The sequence below is a fragment of the Argiope bruennichi genome, chromosome 8 (genome assembly GCF_947563725.1).
Source record: "Argiope bruennichi chromosome 8, qqArgBrue1.1, whole genome shotgun sequence".
Classification (NCBI taxonomy): domain Eukaryota; kingdom Metazoa; phylum Arthropoda; class Arachnida; order Araneae; family Araneidae; genus Argiope; species Argiope bruennichi.
Genome location: NC_079158.1, coordinates 94,428,057 through 94,455,334, shown reverse-complemented (window position 1 = coordinate 94,455,334; position 27,278 = coordinate 94,428,057). Strand labels below are relative to the sequence as shown.

The window sequence follows — 27,278 nt, the reverse complement described above, 5'->3', positions numbered from 1 at the left end:
GAATTATTAGTGCATAGAGAATATATAAAACTAATAACAATGATAATCCTTTATCTAATTAAAATATATGCGTAATGAAATAAAATATTTTATTATTGATGAAAAATATTTTATTGTGATCAAAAAGAATGTTGTCATAAAATTAAAGGTAGGAATTTATTGGTCAATAGTTATTATATTTCTACCAAAAATTTAACATTCTCAAAACATACTTTATATTTGTGAAGCTCTTTCAAGATTCGTAGCGAAATTTCTTTTATTATGCCATTATACTCAAAACGGTAGCAATGACGAGGTAGTTTCAACCTTAGAAACAAATAGAAAAAAAGAAAGAAAAAACAATACTATATGCCATTAATTATAGAGCTCTTGGAGACATGTTCACTTCATTTTTTGCCAATATTTTGCGAATAATAAATGTATTATAAGAAGGCTTATTATCGTGGAGCAAAACCAACTAGTTATCTCACCACAATTCAAGAAATTTATTCAACAATATCTCGAACAAAAATCACTAAGCAACAGTTCTCTGCTCTGATTAGCATATTTATGAGCAGTAGCCTCAGGCGACCAGCTGATTCTCCAGGAATATTGGTTATATCTGTCTTCAGATAAATTGTTTAGATATGACTTCATGTCCATGGTTCCCACAAGCTCTTTGACATCAAAGTCGTATTATTTTAACTCGTACGTGCTCTGTATAGAGTGTACATGAACCCTTCTAATGGAAACAGACACATAGTATCACAAAGCTGTTAAAAACATAAATATCCGGTTCATCTATTTTCTAACTGTCACGATATTGCAATTTCACTCTTTTATTTGTCTTGTAAACTACCTAGGTATTAAACAGAATCCTTATTTTTTTTTTTTTTTAACTTTCAACAATCGAAAAAAAAAATCAAGCGATTAAATATCTGATGAAATAATGAAAATGATTTAAATTTTAGTACAACAACGTAATATATTGTTAGAAACTAGGCAGAAATTTTTTTTTTAATTGCAAAATTTAGGAAAAATTGGCAAAACTCTTAAATTATTATCATGAAAATGACATCAAAAATTTTTTTAATTGGTGTAAAATTTATTTTTGTGCAATAATATATTCGAACGTTACCGCAAAAAAACGACAAAAATTAATTTAATTTTTAATTTATTAAAATTGGATCTAGAATTTCAAACAAACACATACACATGCGCGCGCGCGCGCCTTCATTATACTTAGAGATTAGATTAAATTGATGATCTACGAAAAAGTAATTCATGTACGAGGGATTTTTTACTTTCTTTAAATACTTGTTTTTGAGATCAGTTGTTTTTAAAGACGTTTTTTTATAAGTTCAACTATATTTGTTGCAGAAATGGTATAAGGTGGGCCAAAATGGATATTCTTCGCAAAATTACATCTACCTTTTTATGATATCAATTCAGATTTTTTTTATTTCATTAAAAAAAACTTATTTTTAGATAATAATATGAAATCAGATACTGAGGGCTGCTAGACGAGTATAAAACATTCCATAAAAATTGGCAAGGAATTTTTAATATCTATTTTAAATTAAGCTTTCTCAGTATTTTTTTGATTACTATAAAAAGTATTATACGTATTTGATTATATCGAAAATATGTATTTGATTAATAACACATATGAAAAATTAAAAGAGTTTTAGAGAGATATATCCAAAATTAAATTTTACAATACAAAAATGTGTTACAGATTTTAACACTTTTGTTCAAATTCTAAATGCAATGATGTTTTGCAGCTGGAATGAGAAAAGAACATGTTCATATTCAATAAATGCCTAATATGTATTAAGAAATTGATTGAAAGTTAGGGCTGAAACATTTAGAGGAATTTTTCGCAATTCCTGTAAGCGAAATTTTAGTTTGACGAAATCTTATTATGTTGCTACGTTTCTAAATATTCAAGCGTAGTTTGTAACAATATTTAGGAAAAGTGAATGCACTCTCCACAGTGGTTTTAAAAATGGAAATATTATTTCAAATTACAGATTGCATTGATCAATTGCATTATTCATTATTGCATTAAACAGACGTTACTATACTGAAAAGAGGTATTAATTATTGAAATATACAATTTCTACAAAAAGAAAATCTACAGTTTAGTTAAAAAATTAAAGATAATATTGAATAAACGTATAAATTTATAAAATTTACATTTACAAATATGCATTTTCGTTAAGACACTGTTTAAGTTTGAAAATAGGGCCATTTCATTTCTCTTCTTATCAACGGATACAATATTTTCGTTTATATTAGACTGTTATATAAAATTTAACCTTGAATCTTATTTGCTCAAAAAATAATACATAAAAAACTTAGCAAACAAACTTTTGCATAAAAACTGTTCTGAAGGACGGGAACAGATACACAGAGCTCAAATAAAGAGAAGAAGAAAAAGAACGAAAAAAAAAAAAAAAGAAAAAAAAAGAAAAAAAAGCGCAACTTCCTCGCCAACCGGCGTGTTTTTCAATTCCCACAGAAATTGATCTCCTAACCTCTGGTTCGTCAACAATAACACTTCCGGTTGTAAACAAGGCGAAACACCAAAGAAGATGAAAGTAGGGAGAGTAGAAATTTAATGGAACGGACAATGTGGGGAACACTACAAGCAAAACAATTTCGACCCCCCTCCCTCCCCAGCTTCCATTCCCAGTGAAATTTTCGACAGCTGACAGCTTTTCCTAAACTTGACCTTCTCCATCTACTCATCAATCAAGCGCGGTCTTCCACAGAATTAACTACTTTATCTCTCGAACAGCTCATTCAGATGAGACTGCTTTCCATTATTATGTATATCAGAAGATGACCGGTGTGCATGCACAGCTATTTTGGAACCGTTATCTTTAAAAAGGAAGTGAACTATGGAGAAAGGTGGCAGAAATGTCCCGTGCTAACTGTTGTTATTTATAGAAAGTGGATTCCTTTAAGGAGGTGCTTTTGAAGTTGTTGGTGTAATTGATGGGTAGCATTTACTGTTGCATAATGCATAATATCCCATTTCCTGCATTTACACATTGTTGCGCACAGATGGAGATTCGAACACTAATTTCCGCCGCCGCTCTTTGATCATAGAACCAAACACTATTACCAACATTAAGACATTAAGAAAAGAAATAATGCTCCTAAAATGCCAGTCTTAATATTAAAAACTAATAACACTACGTTTTTTTTTCCTTGGCTGATAGAGAGACAGGAAGGGAATTTAAGAAACTCTTATAAAGTCTTTTTTTTCCCTTCAGAATTTTCAATATATTTTAGGAATTATGATTGAGAATAAAAGTTGTGGACATTTCATAAAATTCTAGGTAATAATGTTTTAAAATAGAATTTGTATTTAATTTTTTAAATAAATAATGGAATTCAGAATTACAACGAACTTTCAGAAAAGAAAAAATAATTTGGGTTTGGGAAATAATTTTAAGTCGAAAATTGTACTTCTGTTATAATAAGTTTTTAGAAGCATTTATTTAGAAAATTCACTAGTACAATCGCATGTGGCTATTAAAAAAAAAATACAAAAAAAAAAAAATGAATTCAAACTCAATATTGCAATTGATATACGTCAGATTGTAAATAATTCACTTAATACAAATCTTTTTATTTAACTCATTATATAATCTATTTTAAACTCAATAGTCAGATTACAAACATTTGTTCAAAATTCAGATTACAAATATTACAAACATTTGTTCAAAAGTCAGATTACAAACATTACAAACATTTGTTCAAAAGTCAGATTACAAACATTACAAACATTTGTTCAAAAGTCAGATTACAAACATAACATAATAATAAATGAATTATTGCTATGAAATTTTATACGCGCGCGCTCAATATTATTAAACAACTAATACTGAAATGGTATAATGAAAAGGAATAAGCTGTTTTTATTTAGATATTCAATTCAATGGCGAATGATATTTGATGTTTTTAGAATCATTGAACTAATAAGTCAAGCTCTGAATTCTATGCAGCTTTACGTGCCTTTAAGCGCCTTCATGATGATAAAAAGATTTTTTCTAAAATTTATCGCAACAGAATCGATTTTTCTAGTAACGATAATTTTAAATCCTAAAGTGTCTTTTGAATGAACATTCTTGTCATTAAAAGTATTTCCTAGAGAGGGATTATGAATGGGATTATGATAACAGGATCTTATCGGCCATACTGGTGAATACACTCTTTCTTCAAAAAATTGTCCACTGCCTTATATCTGTAAGATCTTGCGTAATCGAATGTAAAAAATAAAATCATCAAAAGTTTCTGAAAAAAAAAATAAAAGAATATAACTTGAAAACATCATCTTTATTTCAGTGTGTGGTCGTAGAATCTGCATCAAAGATATCTAAATGTATGCTGTTGGCCAGCATGGTTTCTTCACATGCAAAAATTCTACTTTTACAGAGATGCTCGGTTTCCTTAGTGATGGTAGCGAGTATCTAGTTACTTCTGAATTAAGATTCGTTGAGAGCAATTATGCGTATTTGTATTTTGACTCATCAGTAAATACGAAATCGTTTGAAATTTGCTGTGTAAAAAGACTAATGTTCTGGTTCTCTTCTGATACGAGCTGAGAACGGATTGCTCAGTTAAATATCTACAAGCAGTGTTATTGTACTAGTATTAGCAGCGAAGTCTCAAGAAAATTCTCTAGTCATTAATCTTCTATGGCGTGCTCCCTAGAAATCACTTACCGATTATCAAAAAATAACGTTGCTCTTAAGTGACTTTGGATTCTCTTTCCTTTGATGACATTTCTAATGTTTAATTAGTTCCAAAGTCTGGCTAAGTTCCAAATTCGAAGCACTCTTATCCATCGAAGACGCTTGCTTGAGATAGGCCATTAACACATTTAGAGACGACTGTCTTTATATTTTAAATTCCCCGTCTGAATAATCCTGATATCTTTTCCAATGATCAGTTTGAGTGCAATTAATTAATTGCAGAAATGTTCACTCTATCTTTACATTTCAATGGACGAATATCCTAATAAATAAAATCTGCTACGTTCACATTTTCTCGAAAAATGTTTACTCTGTAAACGCTTAAATCCCCTGAATAAATACAAATATTACATCGACCTTATTTTAAATAACAAGAGAGGAATTTTTTCTAACATTAATTATAGAAACTTTGAATGAACAGCAAAATCTTATCAAAGTAAGTTTATATCAAAGTACAGTAAATGTATGCATTTCTAAATAGAGGTATTTCTAATAAAACTTTACTTCATTATCAAGTTGAAAATCTTGATAAAAATAAAATTGGATTATTTGTTAGATGTCTTAAACAATCTAAAATTCTATGAGAATAAAGTCGTTTTTTAATGCATTAATTAATTATTTTCATTTTAAGGTAGCTATTTTTTTTTCTGTGATCATTTTTAACTAGGTTACAAAAATGAATTAAATACAAAATTTTCAACATTAAGCTCATAAATACATGTAATATTTTGTCAAATTTTGACTGGAGATTATGTATTTGTTCATTTTAATTATTTCATTTTATAATTCATTAATTAATTATTTTCATTTTAAGGTAGCTATTTTTTTTCAGTGATCATTTTTAACTAGGTTACAAAAATGAATTAAATACAAAATTTTCATCATTAAGCTTATAAATACATGTAATATTTTGTCAAATTTTGACTGGAGATTATGTATTTGTTCATTTTTACGAAAGTAATCATTTCATTTTTTTATAATGACATTTCATTTTTATAACGCAAGAACTCAATACTCGTAAGGAAATAAACGGTAATATATTATAAAAAATTTTATCAAAAGCATGCATTTACATAGAAAAATAAAAAAGTATAATCATTTCGTTTAATTTATAACTCATTATTTATCTCTACATGATTTATCAAAAGTTTTACAATATAAATGTTTGTTTAAATGACTGTTAAATGAATTCCAAACTTTCCAACTACAAATGATTTTTGCCAGCTTTTATAAAATTCTTATATAATGCACATAACATTTTTATATTAAGTAATTTATTCATCGAAAAAAATCATAAATTTGAAAAACATTTAATATACACAATAAAGAAACACAAGAGCATTTTGATTTTCAAAAAGAATTGTGTGTCTTTTATTGATTAAAAATTTTATTTAATTTCTTCCTGCTTAAAATGGAAATTTGACAATGGCAAATTATAAAATGGAAGCAGAAATCGATATTTACTTAGAATACCCTATCCCACAGCTATTATTTTTTTCTATAAATTGAAAATTTGATATCAGAATGATTTTAATCGAAATATATATTGTTGCAAAGAATTATTCAGTTCGTCTTTGCTTTCTTTTCCATTAGATTCCACCAAACCAGCAAAGAAACAGTTAGACGAAAATCTTTTGTTCTTCGAGCCATTTACGAAAAGATTTCCAGAAAAATTTTGTAATTCCCATTTGTGGCATTGAAGTGCTATTTTTGTATATTTATGAGCATCCCGACATCCCATAGTTTCTAATGACTCACCTGCTCTTTGTGTAGGCTATTTTATGGCGCTGAGGATGAGAGCTACCAGACTATCAAGGACGACAAGTATATTTTATTTTAACGAACGCCCTGCAACGCATCATTACGACCAAATTTCACGATTTTTTTCCTCTTCTGCTTTTAATTTGGCGGTATACCTCACGCTAGCACACCCATCAAAACACTTTCAGCATTGCCTATTTCACCACGGACCTCCTTCTGCTACAATAATTGGTTTTAAAATGCAACTGCTAGAGGTGCCTGTATGGACTCCGGGTAAACTTTAGAAATGACGTAGTTTCTTTCATGTTTTAATGAAGCACAAAAGTATACGAATGCTTTTTCGGGGCAACTCCTGAGTTTCAAAGAGTGTTAAATTATTTTTAAAAATAAATAACAGTTATCAAGAAATGATTGAAGAACTTGGTTAGATGTCATTCAGAGCAATTAGCTACCGTACTGAATTGGTAGTTTAAATGGATGATGTCCTTGACTGACAATCAATTCTATGATTCATTGATTTTCCTATGGGAGAGCAACCTCTCCAATGCTCAACTAATGAAATGGTTGGCTTCACACTGAATTCAGACATAACAAACAAGTCTATGAAAGGTTGTGTTAATATTTAAAAAAAAATCAATATAAAAACAAAAATTGCATATTTTTTTGAAAATTCGTGAATTGTATTCAAATATTCCAAAAGTCCTAATCACTCCCTAATAATTTCTTTGAAAAAGTTGGAAAAGTGATTTCATTTCAGTTCATTATAAATGCCTGGGTGGCGTTATGGGGACCTCCTCATAAAACTTCATACCGTTTTTTGAAAAATAACATATTTCTCAGTATCTACGCCCCCCCAGCCCAATATGTAAGGACTCCATCTCATTTGCCCAATGGATTCTGGTACATATAAAATATTACATTTGGATGCCATTGGATAGAACTGTGGTTGGTCCGGTTTATTTGCTTACTAGAATTGTAAATCTATCAAGCTTTTGATACCCTCTTGTAGAATTATATTTGGAGAACCTCACATTAGAAGAATCACAAATCAGACAACCAGAAGCTTAGTGGTTGGTTCTCGCTTTCCTGATTACAAAAGTGGTGATATTGTTGTATGGGCCTTTAGCCAATAAAGAGCACCTTCATAAGAGAGATAGCATGTGTGCTGCTGGAAATGGAGAATGCTATGCTTCGTGTACAGTACGACGCTATTCAATTCACCCTAGATGCTAAGAAGGTGCTGAGATAATTCATTATGATTGTGACATCTCTTCAGATTCTGGCGATGTCTAAAATGTTGCAAATATTTTGCATAAACTGCTTATGCCAAACCTATGTAAGAATTTCTGATTTAAATTCCGCATAATTACTGTAGGTTTTGTGTTTTGAGAAATTTAAACATGATTAAAATACTTAGTTACACCTACATTTTGTTATTTCATTTTTCTTTTTTTTTTTAAATCTTTTTTATCGGAATTCGAAAAAAAGATATTTATTTTTCAATCTTTCAGTCCTATGTGATTCGGTATCATGTTTATGTAGTTTGCTTCTTCATTTTTACCGAATCGATCACAAGAATATGTATTTTGTATGCCTTTTGCCCGTTGATTGATATCAAATTTTACATGAAATTAATGTTGCAATCCCAAGATATACCGAGTTTCGTTTGTTTAAACCATCATGATGATGAATTTGGTCCAAAATTTCATAGAGTCTATATTTTAGATTCTTAATCTGTGTACCAGCTTTTATCGATCTAGCTCTTTGCGTTCTGGTATTAACGAGTTCACTTGCCCTCGAACAGAAATTCTGCAAATGAATTTTTTTTCTTCTAAATTTCACTAAAATCTATAAATCTCTTCGGAAATCCATATGCCAAATTTCATCAGTTCAGCTCGAAGCCTTTTTGAGTTATCGTGTTTACAGATAGCAAAGATAATGCCAAAAATGTGTTTTTGAAACTCAGGAAGTTTTGAAACGTAATGATTCATCAAAATTTAGAGTTCGAATATTTTGATGATTACAATAATTTCTTTATACTTTCGTATACAAGAAAAAAACAAACGCATAGAAATTGAAAGTAATTCTTGATTAAGAAAAAGAAAGTAATTTTTATGTAGTCAGTCATTAAATACATTATGATGTTTAAGGTTTTTCTTTGGATCTGGTGTAGTTAACTGCAACCGAAAACATAATTAATTGTTCATATAAAACGCGTTCTGTTTTTTTTTATTTTAGTTTTTCTCAAAGGATAAAAAATATTATCTTTTTACTCTGATCTTGTGTATACCTTTATGCAAATTTAGCACGAGTCTCATTGTTAATATTCTTTAAGGTCTTATTTCAGCTGATAAAATAAAAAAAAAAGGTTAAATTATTTTTTTGTTCACAGTGATTAATGGTATTTACAAAACCTCATTGCTTCTTTAATTTTTTTAAATGGCTTGTCTTGTCAGCGTTTTATCATGGTTCTAGAAAGAAGAATGCCTATCCTATAAGGAACTCATATTAAGCCCTATAGGACTTAGTCTACATTAATTTTATATTTATTTGCTTTGGAATGTTTCGTGTTATATTATGATAAAATTTTATTATATTCCAACTTTGCGTTAATTTATTGCTGTTAGAGAAATCTAAAAGAAAACTAATCGCCAACTTTAGGAATATTATACAATCCTCCCCTTTTTTTTATTCGAATTATCATGCTATTTGAATAATCTTTCAAAATTGCAACTGAATATACTATTTTATTGAAAATATTTTTCTCGAAAACTTTCTCCCACGAAGAAATAATGAATGATAAAGATAGCAATCTGTGTTATTTTATCTTCAAAACTGCTTTAAAAAATGTTATCGCATGATTTAAACCACAAAAAACAGGAACTAAAAATTAGAAAAAAAAATGTCTTTAATATATCTTTAATGTTTTTAATATAGTCGACTGAATCATAAAAAGTTATTCATCTCTTAATATTTTTTCGACCGAAATAGTCAATTCAGCCTACTTCTTTTTGAATTCTCCCCACCTTTCCGTAATAATAATAAGGACATGCTGTGATTAAAAAAATAAACAAATAACTACTAATATAAGTTGCAAATAAATCCAAACTAACATATTTTTTATATATTTATTAATTTAGAATCTGTTAATCATTTTGAATGGAAGGAAGACGAAAAGATGCACATACAAATGTACATACATGAACATACAAGGCAAAAGAAAGAAAGGAAAAAAAAAAGCATCTATAATCCATTTTTTGATTCGCACTTCTAATTTACTGCCTAAATACATGGATAGAAATAATTCACCTTAAGTTATGATTAAATAACATTATTTTCAGTTACTTATTTAAGTTCATCGAATCTAATATTCTTTTTATTTTTACTATCACTATTATTTTAAGACTAAATTTCCAGACTCGCAGAAGTGCTTATGGAAATTAGGAAATACAATACTTTGTTAAGGCCCCTTCTCTTACTGACAGACTTTCGGTTTCGGTTTGGTTTTTCCGAAGATACTTCGTGCACGAGGATTGATGCTTATTAAATTAGTTCTAGATTAACATTCTTACATTGATAAAATGTAAAACTCAAGAGGGTCGTTGTCCGCGTCATCTGACCACGACTCAAAATAATTTGATCCGCCCCAAAATTCTTCAATTTCAAAATAGACGTTCCATCTAACTGTCCGTGCGCGCCTTGCGTCTGATGTATTTTGGCCTCTTCACCCTCACTTGCGATTTTCCGGGTTCTTCGATGTCTGTTCATTTCACAGACAGTTTGCAGGAAACTCCCGATCGATGTCCACAGATGACAGTGGTCCTACAATAGGTCAGATGGCAGATTTACGACCAAATCCGTAAATTCAACGGGCCATGGAACGGGGCTTAACTGACCTAACCCAAACCGAATTTTAAAGAAAATAATATATTTTTCTTTACTAGATTTATAAGCAGAAGAAGATATAAATTAAATTAATGGAAGAATAAATAAAATGGAATTTTTAAGGAAGAATATTTTCTATTTGGATGAAATTTTTATGATTATGATGATGCTTGTTTATCAATATATATAAAGAGGATTTCTTTATAGTCAAATGATTTTCCAGAATGTGAATTTAATTTTATAATTAAAAAAACATTTTATTATAAGAAAGAATAAGATATGTAATTTTGTTTTAATTTTCCCAATTTTTTTAAAACATAAAGTTTTTGTTTCTTCATAAAATTTATTCAGCCTTAAATAAGCAGTTTTTTTTAAATAAAATAAATATTTTGTAAGTAGTCTAAAATCAGCATCAAAGATCAAATAATGCCTTTTCACCACACAATGGCTGTAAAAAAATGCCAGGAAGGAAAAGAAGATCCTTTATGAAGTAAGAGCATTTCACAATAGGTATATTGCAAAGAAAAGAATACCCAAAAAAACAAAACAAAAGGTAGTTCGCCCGATTCATCTGTCAGCTGTATGTGACCGTAAATGTTTAACCACTTCCTCCTTCATTCGAGAATTAAAACGAAGACACTCCCTGAGTAACAGAAGCAATGCGGCACTGGGAAGCAAGAGCAAGAGAAGATACAAAGTTTCTTCTTCCCGAAGCCAGAGTTTCCTCTGGATTTTGGAAGGCGGCAAGCGGAACGCCTCGGGGTGTGCTGTCAATCAAGGCAAATTTACGAACGGAAAATTTCGAGAATACCACCTCATTATCCATGCACAACGGAGGAAGTATGTTTATTTTCTAAAGAGCAAATAAAGTAGTTTTCCCAAGGTCTCCAACGCAGCAGGGATTCTGCCAGTAACGGAGTACAGAGAGGAGGGGGTTATAAAACTGTCTAGCCGTTCGAATTACGGTCGCCGTTAACCAGTTAAGCGGTCGGGGGGCATTACGTCGCTTTAAAAAGGGCTGTGAATTTAATAATAAATCGAGACGGTGATTTTTCATCACTAAGTTGAAAAGGACAGAGCAAAGAACTCGAAGTCGAAATACAGGCAGAATCGGAGAAAAATGATACGCCTAAAGGCATTAGACTCGCTTTCAAGACATTGCCAAATAATTTTCCGTCGACGAAGTTTTTTAATTTGTATTGTTAGACAGAAAAAAAAAAAAGGAATTTTTGAAAAATATGAGGTTAATAACCGAAAATTTGTTATCTCTTATCACCCTTCTCCAAATTGTTTTTTTCATTCTAAAAAATGAGACAGAAAACTGTTGAAACTGAAATGAACTGAATTATATATCGACTTCATCAGAGTTTTCATAGATATTAATATTAAAAGAACTGAGTAAAAGAACGAATCGAATAAACTGAGTAAAAGTGGTAGCCTCTTCAACGCGATCTCAGCAGTTTAAATTTAGACCTATCAGCAATCCCTTGAAGATTTTTCCAAATACTGAGCAAGGAAACCAACTATTTGGAGTAAAAACTGCCAAACAAAATAACATTTGATGAATTAAATTTTTTATAACAATTCATGTCGGAACTTACAAATATTTTATATATGAACTTAAGAACACAAGCAATAACCAAATGCATCGAAATAATACTCAATAAGATAGCCTTTTCAAGCCTTTTTCAAATAAAAAATTACATATATTTGATGTACCGAATTCGTTTGTATAAAATCTAAGAAATATTTCACCAGGTATAAATAAAAAATCATTTCGATTTTCTGTAACTAAATATTTGCTCATTATTTATTTAAATATCTTGTTGTTTCTTTCTTGCAGACTCAGTGGTCTTCAGGGCAATTGTATATTATTATAATGAGTGGATACTATTTTAAACAGTTTCTGCTATTCAAAATATAAATGAAGTTTTATTATTATAATGAGTGGATAGTATTTTAAACAGTTTCTCATATTCAAAATTTAAATGAAGTTTTTTTTCTATTTTTTTTTATTGTTTATTTCTTAATTGAAATATTATACTGACCACCTAAAACTGAACATTAATGGACGAGTCAGGCATGGGTTTGCATTTAAATGATGAACATTCTTTTCAAATGAATATTCCTCTCAGAATTGCTTCAACTTAAAACACAAGTTAGATTGAAATTTGGATGTCTCCCCGTCAAGGGCGGAGTTATACAAATAGTAAATTATAATTTTCTAACAGACATAATAAAGCGTTAGGTAACAACATTTCCATTATTAGAATGTGTGTGAAAAAAATGATTAAAAAATATTTTATAACGGTGGTGTTGAAGTGAGGACAACTATCATAGGGAGCAGGAAACAAGAAATTTATTGTCTGGTTTATTCTTAATAGAGAAAACTAGTTCCGAGAATCGGGTATGGTCACGAATGCTTGATCTCATATTATTGTGAAATCTTTTTAGATTTCTTCAAAGAATATAATTTAAGACTTTTAATGTTAAGCATGATTCTCGAAGATAGAACTTCTTAAACTTTTGAGATTCGCGATTTGTTTTATTGGCTACTAAAACATTTTTGTCTCTACATTAAATCTCTTTTTTAAATGTCTCCCAAGCATTTGTATTGTCACGAAGACAAATAAATTTTAGGAAACAGTTTTGTCTATTTCAAAATGTAAAGATAAAGGTAATAAAATATATTAAAAATGAAGCACGCACTTAAATTTATATATCAAATAGAAACTTCAGGAACTTTCTAACATGGTGAATTTTATATACGATTGTTAAAAAAATCTTTAACAGTTTAAAAACTAGTTTTTTAAATTAAAAAAAAACCCAAAAGACTTTACTCAACGTGCATTTCAAGGTTGGCGAAGAAAGTAAATGGGAAAGTCTTATTTTGTTCAAATGTAACAATATATATAAATAAGAAAATAATATAAATCATTAAATATTATTAAATGATAGAAATCCAAACGAATATATTTATTTATAAATATTTAATGGCATTTTAAATTTGATGTCTTTCAGCATTTGATTTTTTGTAATAATGAATATTTATGCGAGAATACTTAATAGGAATATTTAATGTTCAACAACGCCAAGCGACCCTGAAATCGTAGGTTCCCATGAACGTTATTCCCCGTCTTCGGAAGTTCATTTCAGAGCTTTGTAGATAACCCATTTAAATTTGGAACACATAGTTTAAGAACTCTCGGTGTAAATAATTAATATTTCCTTTTACTCTTAATTTTTTAAATTATTAAGAACAATTTTCAACGTATGTGAAACTGAAATGTTTGAAAAGTTGATTCAATTGAATTAATTAAAAACGAAAGTTACACAAAGATTTTCAAAGTAAAGAACAGAGACAAAAAACATTAGAAAAGTACAGTAAAAAAAAAAGCATTTTTTTTTTATATTCTGTAGTTTTGGTTGTAATAGATATAGATTAAATGTTAACTAAATAAAGTATTAATTAATTATATTTGTATATTTATAGGGTTTGAGAGGTTTTATTGAGAAAATTTGTGAGAGGTGATGGTAGAAAAATTCAGATTCTCAAATTATAAAATCAAGTCGGAATTTTTTTAAATCTCATATCTCTGTGCAAAGCAGTATTGCAAAGTCTTTAAACTTAATGGTTTTAATTTTAAACTTTCTCCTATGTTAAGCTTTCCAGGTGATAGATTTCGAATCGAAATTGGCAAGAAATTATGTATGATTAAATGATTTAAAGATGTATCAACATTTTTCAAACACTCTAGTCATAGTTATGCATTAATTTCCATGAAAATGTTAAGGAACTTTTATAAAAAAAATCACAGAAACGTAAGTGTGATGAGACTAGGAAGGCAAGAAATGCAGCTGAAGTTTGTAATATTCAGTTAGTAGCATTTAAAAATAATCGCATTTGCGGTTTTGTCTTAATTTCTGGAATTCACTAACAAGGTAAAATTAGCTATAAAAAGCTTTTTTCCCCTTGTCTGCATGGTTACAGAAATTTCTGGAAACGACAGGGGCTGTTTTTTTTTTAAACAAAACAAAAAAATGATAAACAGACTTGCTTTGATTTGTATTGTTTATTTTAAAGTAAAAAAGAAAGCACCCAGGACTGTCTAGAAAGAGAACGAATAAACCTACACTTTAACAAATTTTTCGATCTTCGTAAAGGTGTACATAAAAACCTCATAAGAAATTTTAGTATTTAAAAATTTATTAATGAAGTATTGATAGGCATTGAAGATGTAATTTTAAGGAGAATGTCATTTCAGATTAATTTTCCCCCATTAAATTCAGTATTTAATGATCATATATGTAACAAAGAAAAATTAGAAATTATTATTATCTATATATGTAATGATATATCTTAAATAATTTAAATACTTATTAATTTCCAATTTTTATCCTAAGTTAGTTCATGTTAATTTCATTCTAAACTGTTCTTTTATTTCCTGATCCAAATTCCCCTTTTTTATTTAATTATTTCTAATACATTCTCTAAGAAAATGCCGACTCCTTTGGTTCTCAATGAAAGGAATGGATGAGCAAAAGCATAAAATTCCTTAACATCAACACATTTCTTTCAAAGATTTCTCAGATTCCATGTCAAAGAAATCCCTATCAAAATATGGTTAATAAATCCACTAAAAGGAAAATTTCTGTCACTTTCGCTTTTATCTAATGGTGCAAACGAACGCATCGCGCTCTTCTTTCTATGTAAAAATTATGCCTTCCGGGGTAAAATAAAGCAAAATTCAATCAAAAATCTTTTTCCTTTCGATCACGTAACTGCCAAAGTTATACCACTTACATATATGATAATTTCTAATTATCCACGTTCTAAGCATAATTTCCTGAACACTTGAACTCCAGTTTCACTTCTGTTGGCGGATTTTGATTTCATACAGATTTAAAAGTTATGTCGACAAATTCCTTAGTGAAATCATATAAGTTCACAGTGGTTTCTGCCTTTCTAATCGATTAATTGCGCTCACGCACGCACACACATACACCCACACACACAACATACACTGCCACACAATCTTTATATTAATAGAGATACAGATATATTATTATCGGAATATTTGCCTTTTGGTACCATTTTCTGGCAACAACATACTAATAAAATAAATTGCTAAAAACAGAATTTTCTAATAATTATCTATGAATCTTTTTAGAAAGCCATTTTTATTTCTTATATTACATGGATATAAATGAATGTAATATTAAAATTTATTGAATGAATTTAAGAAATATGAATTGTCGATAAAGTAAATTTGCAAAGAATTGTAAAAAAGACAGTTGGCTTACTTTATACTAATAAAAAATACATAATTATGAAAAATTTATTCGGGATTTTATATGAAAGAAATGTCAAACACTTAAAATTTTATTATCAATTCTTTAAAAAAAAAGAGGAAAGATTTAAATCTGGTATAGTACTTACTATGGGTATCTTTGTCATAAAGTCACTTTTTATTTAACTGTACGGATGAAAATGGCAGAGATCTTTCACAATTAATGATGAATTCTATCTCACCTTTCCTGAAAAAGAAATTCATATATAATTAAAGATAATATTAGAAATATGTGACCAATATATTTACAGTTATCACTTATTAATAAAAAATATCGTTTTTAAAATTTTGCTTTATATTTATTTTTCCATTTTTTAAAAAGTTAACTACTTAAAAACAAATATCCCCAAATATCTCACTTATTAAATATTCTTAAAAGTTTAAGTTTCATTAAAAAAATAATATATCAAAATAAAATTGCATAGTTGTCGCCTATAAAATTATACAGAGCCCATTAAAAAATTGCTGAAGAAATTTTGTATATTCAAATTAGATAAATTACCATTTTTGCTGAGCGGTTTTAGCTTTTGCCTTAAAAGTAATGAGCGATTTTGTATTATTATGATGCGCAACTTTATTAGTCATCTTGAATTACAAATATAGAATAAAACAGAATTCTTTGTGTATATTTTTCACATTAATTTAAAAAAAATTTCAATCTTCTAATCTGTTGATGTCTGTCATATCTGTAAGGACGAGTTTGAACTTTTTAGTGAAATGAAACAAATTCCATTCTCCTAAACTGTATATTCAGATTTATCTAAAATTTTTTGATATTTACCATTGAATAATTTAAGAGGTTCTTCTTTGGGAAAACAATCAGACCTTCCAAAGTTGATAAATTTATACAAAGAAAGAAGAAATAGCGTTTACTTTCATTATTTCCGGAAATCTTAAATATCTGTGTTTCAGTTTAATTGAAAATTTCATGATCGTTATTTAAGAAATAGTCTCATACGAAACAATAAAATTCCTTTGATACAATTCTTCATTAAATCTGCATTATTGTGGAACAATTTGAAGAACCAAAAATAACTTTTCGATTTCGACGTCACGAATTCCATGGCAACAGCTCTAGTGCAAATGTATTGATAGGGCATTGAATTTTCTGCTCTTCAATAAACAAATTCAACAGATTAAAGCTGGGTCGTTCTTCATCTCATTATTTTGCTATGTTTCTTTTCTGTTTTTCTTTTTTTAGCATACCAGTGAGATTTTTCATGATATTAAGAAAAATCTATGTATTAAAATAGATTAATCTCTAGTTTCATTTTCATTTTTTTTTATTTAAATGCCATGCTCTTTTTTTGCTTTAATTTTGTCCGAATGAATGTAAAAAAAAAGGAACATATCGCGGAATTTTGTAGAATGTAACGCATTCTGTTTTAAGTATCTGTCTCTTAGCTAAATATTATATAATTCCAGTGAATACAATAAATTTTAAATATTTATGCTAAAAGAGATCGAATTCAATAAAATATTCTAATATTTAAATGTTTTTTTTTAATCAGCTGATTTAAACAAATTAAACAAAATCAAATTCGAATGAAGTTTTTCAGAAAAGTAGTTTTACTGAAGCGAAGTTTGGTATTACTTCACATTTAAGAGAATGCAATCAATTAATACTTAATGATGTGTTTTTGTTATTCATCGCTAAGTTATTCTTAATTAAATTTAAAAGATACATTTCAAAGTTATATAAATAATGAGTTAGTCTGAAGATATAGAGTTTATTAATTTAAACAGGTAAAGAAAGTTTCAATTTTATTTCCAGAAGGGGAACATTTATTCATTAATCAATTTCTTTAGTAAAAAAACTTATTTATTAATTAATTTCTTCCGTAAAAAATTTATTTATTGATTAATTTCTTTTAGAAAATTAAGATAAAGTTAAAGAATTTTGAGATTTCTCTGAATTACGGTGTGGAGAGTTCTTAATCACTAAAATTTATTTATTTAATTTTTAGACAATAATAATACAAAAATGAAAAAAATAGCAATTAATTTTACAAACAATACAATTTATTGTGACTAATGTATTTTTCAGAAACAATGACATCTCATTCGGTTATTTTTTTCTTTACGTTTATAAAATTCAAACATTTTTTAAAAAAACTATATATAATAGCATAAATGAACTATGAATAACATACATGAAAATGAATAATGAATATAATATCTTCGAGAGATAAATTTCATTCATTAAACTCCATTCTTCATAAGGAATTAAAATTCGATTTTTCATTCCAAAAGCAAAAACTTTCATTTATTAAAAATGGACAAATAAACTAATAGATTGAGAAATTCTTAACATTTTTTAAAGGAATAATAATAACTTTATTTGCAATAAAATAATTCTCTAATTAATAATTATTTATTTTAAAATTTCAAGAAAAAAAAATTATTTCTGCTTGTTAAGTTAATAAAGAATGGAAATAAAAAAAAGTGTAAATAAATATCGTATTTTTTGCAAAAATTAAAATTATTATTTAAGAAGTGAATTTTTTATTCCCATTTTTTTTATAAATGAACATTTTTTTTTTAAATTTTGCATTAATTATCCTAATTATCAGGAAATTACAAAAAAAAGCGGAAGATTCTAAAAGACTTAAATAAATCAAGAAAATAAAAATATTAGTGCACATCTACAAAAATCAACAAATTACTTACCAAAATAAATACGATACCTAAACTGAAATAAAAAGCAGAATTCTATTTTTTTTTCCAAGCAGAAATTTCTCTTTTTCTGTGGTTTTTTTTAAAACGTATGTATTTTAAAAATCTCATCCCAAAATAAAATTATTGAATGTTGCCATTTTTATTTTTTATGCTGCTTAGTTACAACAAAAGTTTAAAAAAAATCGTCTGCATTCAAATCTAAATACAATGCATAATTCTTAATAAAAATATTTCAATGGAAAAAAATAAGAAATTAATGTATAAAAACATTTTTTTTAAAAATCGAAGTCCAGAAATAAAGCATATTTTCATTCAATGGTATATATTTTTTTTCTTGATGTGTCCGAAATTATAACTTTTTGAACTATAAAAAAGAATTAAAATTCAAATTAGCTAAATACAAGTTTTCCCATATTTTTATGAAAAAATTATGATTTTCTAGTTAAATTTCCAATATAAAGACATATTGAAAGAAATTATAAAGAACAAAAACGAAAAACGCGAAAAAAAATGGAAGAAAACAAACGAAACTGCTATTACTTTAAGAAAAACAGGTTGCTTTCTTGAAAAACAACAAAGCTGAAAAACAAATACAACAAACATTTTTTGGCTAAAATTTAAAATCGATAGATGGCAGCACGGATATTTTTGGCATTTTAATTAGCTCTTTTCCCCCCTTATTGAGAGGGAAATAATAAAAAAAATTAAAAAAGATATTATGGCTAACTTTTTACTTTGATATGCTAACTGCCTGCTTAGCAAAACATCTATTATTCCATTTAAATTCTTAATTAAAAAAGTGAAAAAAAAGTATTTCATAGGTTGTTATATATAATAAGTTTCATTTCTTTACAGTTTTGATAATGTATGTGAATTAAAAGGATATTTGTTTTCATTGGCTGTAAAAACTTGATAAAATTATATGATTTTGTTAAATATAAAAATACAAACATACTTTCCGCATATCTGATAGTTTGTTTAGGCACACTTGCAATTATCCTTTGCTTAACACAATAAAACATTGTTGTTTTAATATTTTAAAACGTGATTTTAGAAGTATAAGTGTATTTTGCAACTGCTCTTTTTCTAAATCTGTATGCAATTGAAATTCTTAGCAGAGTTTATATGAATAAATAGAACTATTAAGAAAATAAATTGTATGAATTTCTGCTTCATAAAAAAGAAAACTTATATATATAAATCATATTTATTTCAATTCGTAATATTCATCGTAATAATTCAACGTTTCAACTCATTTTAACTTTTGATTACAGATAAAGATAGAGATAAATCCAATTCAACAGAAATTTTGTATTACATCTTTTTCTCACTAGTAGCTGATATATTCATGTGAAAATTTGACGCATTCAGCAATGTGTTCTTTAAAAGAGCAATCTACTGAGGGAATAATACGATTTAATGGGTAAGACAATACAGGATGTTTCAATACTGAAGATATAAACTTTAAGTGATGATTGAGGAAATCTGAATTAGCACAGATTACCACAACATACATGGTCATAACTCAATAAAATTCAAGTGATGGTAGTTGCTGTGTTCTGAAATGATAAAACACAAACATGAAAGTGAAAAAGAAATGAAAACGAACGAATTTAAGGAACATATTTCAGAAACGAAAACAGCCGCAATTCTCCACCGGTGGAGGCTTGAAACCATCGATATAGTGCTCCTGTACGTTGATTCAGGAGTGTAACAAGTTATGGCCTTATTTATCGTTGATTTTGAGAAGGAAAACCTAAGCTTTCTATTTTTTTTTTTGCACTAATAAATTCTTTCCCCAGGCTGAATGTTTTTGTGATCTGAGTATTCGTCGAACAATATCAGGTGAAATTCAAATGGTAAATATTTTAGTAAATTCTATTTAAATCCTCACAGCATGCAAATAAGGATTTTTCGCAATTTTTTAAATTATAAACCTTAAACTTTGCTGGACGAAATTTTCTTAACTTTGTATGAGATTCAATTTCCCCCCCTTTACAGTGTTTGATCACATATTGCACTGTAGAATAGAATACATTTATTATTTTCATGATATGCCGAATTTGTTGGAAAATAATCACTTTTAGAATTCCCTTTACAATTACGATTCTTAATAATAAAAAAATATAGCATAAATAAGTAAGAAAGTAAATATTAGAGTCAAACGATTTTTAAAATGTCAACAAAATGCAAAAATAAAAAAAGGTACAGATGTTAATTTATTTATGATTTTTTCAATATGCGATTACTTTTGTGACATATTTTATCACTGCATTCTTACGTTTTTATTTTTATTAAATATATAGCAAAATAAAATGAATTTCTCATAAATTTGTAAACTTCATATGGAGGTGATATGAAAAAATATTGAAACTCATGAAATAATCGAATTTAATTCTAGGTTTATGCTGCTTTTTTTTGACACTTTAAAAGGATAAGAACATTTTGAGGAGTAGAAGTATTTTATTTTTTTCCTCCTTTTCATAGATTATTTATACTTATTTATTATAGTTTTAAATGATCGAAAGAATCTTATAATTTTGGAAGAGTGATGAAATATTTATTTATTCACAAGATTATTTTAGTCAATTAACTACATGCATGTCGATATGACTCTAATTAACATTAGGGTTATTTGGTAGGGTGATTTTTATTAATACAATTATTTATTTATCAACTCTAGAAGCGTAAGACGATGGCAAGTTCTACGTGCCTTCGAAGTTCTATTAACTCAGATCAGGTTCTTTAAGCCAGCAGACTTTGGTATCTTGCAAACTAAGATATTCAGTAGCTTATACCATTACGTCAAAGATGAAATAACCGGGAATTTCGTATAAAGCAGTTGGTTTAGCGAGATTGGACAATCATGTGGAATGGAGGTCGTAATGAAATTCCTTGTGAAGTTTTTTTCAAATTGAAATCACTGTGTGAGAATATATGCATTGCATGCTTATATCTGTTTATCGCTCTTTAAAATTTGTACTATGATTTTTGAAATATTCAGTACAGTAAAAAACATCCGCCAGCAAGTTTTCAACAGAATAAAAAAATATGCTGAAAATTGTCAGAAATATTATAAAAAATCTGTCTGACTGATATATGAGATTGATATTTTGTGAAATCTCATTCACAGGCAATTAATTCCATTTTACCAGTTAACTGCGGAATTTTTTTAAAAAAGTCTCTCAAATAACCATCTTGAAGTAAACTGATGATGCTTATACAGGTCGAACACAATAAAAATGGTTGCATAGTAAATTTTGTATAAAACATAATATAGCGAATAAGATTTTTTTTAATTGATAAATTACATATCAACTGCGTCAGAATAAAAATTTGAATTGACGAGTATACACATCGAACCCAATTAACTAGTTAAAAGTACCGTTTTTATTAGGGTATTTTAAGAATATCTTGTCTTGTAAGGTTCCTATATTTATTTTTTTATGCATATTTCAGAAGAAAAATATATCAAAATAGCTATTTTTGTGAAATTAAATGTTTTTATTTTCTTAAAAGTAGACAGAAAAAAAAAAAAAAAAGAAACACTGTAGTCATCAGCAAATTGCAACAAGAAAATTTTAACGAGTTTCCACGTTTCAAACATTCTGAGTACCAAACACTCATTTTTAGAATTGTGCTTGCATCGAATAAGACTGAGATATACCGTATGCAGTCTTGATGATGTCGTGACCGCGTTGCCACGGAAAGGGGGTGCAGTAGCTTCTGAGGGTAAAGACCCCTGATCACCCGAGGGCAGAAGTCTGACTTCTAGTTCATATGAAGATGAAACTCACATATTCGCTTGCACAACCGCTTTTTACAGGGAGGCACATTCACACACCTCACAGATAGAACAGTTGAAGAACAACCACGCCCGAACCGGGATTCGAACCCGGGACACCCAGATCACGGTTTAGATGCACTACCCCTGTGCAAGGACGTCGGCGTATGCAATCTTAAATTTTAAAATTATTGATTTTTTCAATAAACTCTGCCATTAAGAAGGATATCTGTTTATATTTCTTCTTGCATATGGACGTACAACTTAACATCAAATCGAATTATATAGATGAAATTTGGTGCATATATTTATTACTAAAATTGTAGATATGTAATGAATTTTGAATGAAATCCCTGAATGTATTTCAATTTGCCCATTTGTATAAACGTGATAAAAATGCAACAAACTAGTGAGTGAATTTTAGTATATAATATTTACAATGAAGTTGTAGATATATGTCTAATCTTGAAATAAATCTATGACTGGGTATGCTATCTTTTTTTTTTAATTCATGTGTATCCTATACAATCAAAAGTAAATAACCTAGACATAACAACCAAAAGTAACATAGATTTGGTACATGATCTTGACACCACATTTTTACACAGGTGTCAAAATTTAAATAGAATCGGTCAACAGAAAGAAATTGAAAATTCGATTATCTTCATTACATTACAACGCTAAAAACAAAATGCACTGCATGCTGTAAGTTTACGAGAAAGTTGAAGGGAGAAAGATCCCACTAGTTTGTACTTCAACCGAATGAAGAGGAACTGGTTACTTTCGCATGCTTTTTTCTTTGTTGAATATCGCATGTTAACTTTATGCTAATGATTGTTGACGGATACAACCGAGCACTTTTACTACCGCTTCAGAACATTATGTTGATTCGGATATATGTCCGTTTCCGTCAATAAATCCGCGACGTCAACAGAAGAAAAATTAAACGGGAAACAGTTTGAAATAATCTTATTTTTACAAACCTGCTTTCATCAGCGATATAAACAAAACTGTGTATGTTGGAGATTATCAGCTGCGTTTTTATGTCCACATTATTTTCTTTTTCGTAATTCACCTGCTGTCATTCTTCCTGCTATTTATTTGCTGTATTTATAAATATTTTTGTACGCATTGTATGGCAACAAAATTCTAACTGACTAATGAAAAAGATTTTCACGATATCGATGATGATGAATTTATTCTACGCAGTTTCTCAGAATTTCAATCAATTATATTTTTTCTGTAATATTTTAGTTATTTTCCTATTGGTGTTTTCATCTGAATTTGTTTTTATTTATCCTTTTTTGGTGAATGATATTTTCGGAACAATAAATTTAAGCGAAAAGTTTGTTTGTAGTATCATCTATACCAAGATTAGTTTATTTATTAAATCTATTAGATTTCCTAGAAGGTTTTAAAATAAATGGTTGAAGAATTCACGGAAGATTATATCCTTCTCCAGTTTTTGTTCACTTTCCTTTAATTTATTTCGAGCAAGTAAAAATAGATTTTGTAATTGATTTTTCACTATCTTACTGATGTGTTAAAAAAATGTTGTAGATTTTCTTATACTGAATAACAATACAATGTTTTAATATTTTTAGAACTTAGTTATCAATTTATATCGATTATTTGAAGTAATTTTTTATTACATTTTAGTAGCACCAGATGGCTGCGAATTCAATAAAAATATTTATTAGATGTTCCATAATATTTGTGATAGTGAATTATAAAGAATAAAAAGGAACTGGAAGATAGTTATGAGAAAAGAATTTTTGTTTACACATAAACTACGTTATGAACAAAAATACTCATCTCATAACTGTTGTTAACGTACTTGTCTACAAAGTTTCAAATTCGAATGTGTTTAAGAAAATACCCTCCGTGGGTAGCTCCTGTCTTTTGTCCTTGATGGACCTGCGTAGTCTTCGAGCGTCCACCTTACACATCGGAGTTAACGTGGAGCCATCTTCACATGCACTGCCACGTATTTCGAAGGCGCTATTTCTAAGAGCATCTGCTCTCTCTCCTGCGCATTCTCCGATCTACGCCGGAGACTCCAACCGCATCTCTAGATGTCTCGCTACGTTCTCCCATAGCGCTATATACAAATATGTTAACGGTTACGTTGTTACGACGTTTCGTACATTTTCAATTGAACACCTCTTGTATATCTCCATTTATAACATGCATCTTGAACAGCATATTCTTGAACGCTTCTGAAAACTTCATTTTTGCAGATTTAAAAGTATAAATTCGAATTTCCTCGAAACAAAAATAATAATATGATTCATTCTATGGGAAGATTTAAAAAATATATTTTACAATATCCTATAAATAATCCAATCGAAATTGTCTTTTCGCAGAAGAACAGATATATTTCTAAATATTAATTTTTTTAAAATTTCTAATAAATTAAGTTTTCTCAAATACTCTGTACATTTCAAAAAAACTTCTTCATTATCAGAAATAGTCTGATCGCGGATATTTTTACTTTATTTTATTCCTCTTATTTATTTATAATATTTATATATTCCTTTAAATAGTTAGAAGGAATATAAAGATGTTTTTAACTTAGGAAAGATTTATTCTAAATATAGTCTTGATTTTTATATATAGATTCAAATAATGAAGTGTATTTTTAGTTATTTTAGCAAAACAATTAAATGATTAATAATAAGATTTACAAAAATGAGAAATTTATCTTAAGTATTTTGTAGGAAACTTTCTACATGTCATTCAAATAGAAATTTTGTCACTTTAAATGCATTTTTTAAAAAACACACTTTATATCTGCGTCAAAAATAAACTTAAAATCAATTTTCAAGCCATTTTCCAAAAGTAAAGTAATGCATTCTAAATAAAATGCTTAAAAAAGTGTGTTGAAAAGTATAAATAAAATATAATAGATCACTTTATTCCAAATTTTTTTTTGATAGAAAATTGTATAATTAATTTTCATTTATTTGAGACCGTTCGGATCAAAATAACACGCCACATCTTTTAATGAATCACTTATTTTAAGAGTAAACTTACCTACTCGGAAAAAAAAGAATTTCAGACTTTCTAAAAAGTAGGCAGTTAAAAAAAACTTTAAAATTATTAGAAATTATTCGAAGAAATGGCATTGATTGAATTTTCTTCGAGCAATACATATATACTAATTTTTTAGACCAATTTTGTGCATTTAATTTATAAATACCTAATATTTGTGGATAGATTTACTTTTTTTAAAACAGAAAAACTTTGTCCTTTTTCTTTTCCTCACAAGAAAAATGTATTCCAAGAATCGTCTATAAAACAGGATAAAACAAATAAGCAAACCAGATCAAAGAAAAAAAAACTCACTTCTCTTTTTAACTAGGTGATAAGTGCATGAGACAAAAAAGCAAAAGCCCAGTTTCAGCGAAATCAATTAAAAAAAAAGTCAAAAGAACTTCGCCGACATCTAAAGGAGGCATTGTTTTTGTCGCAGGTCTGTATCAGACGAAACGACAGCGCCGGTTCTCAGTCAAAGGAATCGAAAGCGGCGAACAATTCAAAATCTATTACGTTATCACACAATAAGCAGCAAGAAAGACATAACTGTACTTAACTGTTAATCCTTGTGTTGTTGATGGGAAGAAAAAAGCGTAAATTGTTGCGTCTAGTGAAAGGCGAAAAAAGAAAAAAATTGACTTAGCCCTCTCCAAGGCCTTCAAGGCTGAATAGGTTTGAATGATGATTTGGTCATGAGAATATAACTACTTTCCGACTTGTAGATTCACCGTAATGAAATCAGTGACTGCAGGCTACTTAAGCAATAAAAAATAATAGATAATGGATATGAATTTGAAATAAATAGCGGCTTCGAAACGCGCCCGAGTCGAGAAGACAAAAAGGTTGCGTCAAATGCTGCGTCAGCTGTTACTTTCGTGGAATCGTATGTCAAATGTTAGAAAAGATCTAAGTGTTGAAATTTTTTAATTAATGTAAATAAATTTAAAAAGTGGAAAGTTTAAAAGTGATATGTGGCCATTCAGAAAGAAAAAAAAAACCCTGCAAAAAATGAGTAAAGAAAGTTAACTTTTGTTATCAAAACTCATAAGAAATATACTGCTATGCAAAAAACACCTAACTTATTATAAAGGGTGTCGCAAAATAAACGCAAGATTTGAATTTGTAACTATTCGTGCAGTAAAGTGTTGGCAATTCTATTAAAAAAAACCCCATTTGATAGCTGATAGTTTAGGGTTGGTAAAAATGGAGTTTTACACGATAGAACTTCTTGTTTTCATTGTTGAACAATATTAAAAAAAAAAAGAGGAAAGAAAGTCTGGCGGCTATAATTTGAAAATTTGAGATTTGGCCTCGTAGATCGTCTGATTTAACACCATTGGATTTCGTTTTATGGAATTATTTGAAGTCAAATATCTATGCTAACAAGCTCACAAGCACACGTGCATTGAAGGAGGAAATTCAACGCAGTATCAACGAAATTCAACTATATTTCATGCAAAATGATCATGGAAAATTTCGACAAAAGAGTGCTATGTGCCCGCAAATCCGCGAAGGTCATTTGCCCTATGTGTTATTCTATACATAACTCTATCCTGCATACTTTACGATTCAATAAAAATATAACAATTTAAAGGAAAAAAAGACTGTATTTTTTTGTTTAATTTATATCTTGCGTTAACACTTTGTTCTATCGTATAAGCACCATTTTTACTAATCCTAAACTATCAGCTATCATTTTTTTAATAGGGTTGCCAACATTTACATCACGAATGTTGGCAAATTCAAATCTTGCATTATTTTTGAGACAACCTTTACATGCCAACTGGAAGACCATTAAGAAAGAATGAAGAAAAACAGAAAAAAAAAAAAAAAACAGTTTATTTTTGTAACTAAAAAAAATCAAAAGAAAAATTCTGTTATGCAAAACAATTAGCTTGCTGTACATGCAATTTATGAAATTAAGCAAACGATAATATAGGATCATTATTTTGAGGTAAAAAAAGTACAGAATCCTAATTCCTTTTTATTTTATTTCCATTTTTCCTGATCTTTTCAAACAAGAATTTTTCA

General features: G+C 28.4%; 1 protein-coding gene across 4 annotated transcripts in view; it reads right to left on the bottom strand.

The window, feature by feature from the left end:
• LOC129980820 (solute carrier organic anion transporter family member 74D-like) overlaps positions 1 to 27,278 on the bottom strand; it is a 345,623-nt gene that overhangs the window by 150,861 nt on the left and 167,484 nt on the right. For all 4 annotated transcript variants that reach the window (XM_056091219.1, XM_056091212.1, XM_056091214.1 and 1 more), the window contains exon 3: positions 15,835 to 15,932. The gene's annotated coding sequence lies outside the window, so the exon portion shown is untranslated. The remainder of the gene's footprint in view (positions 1 to 15,834; positions 15,933 to 27,278) is intronic.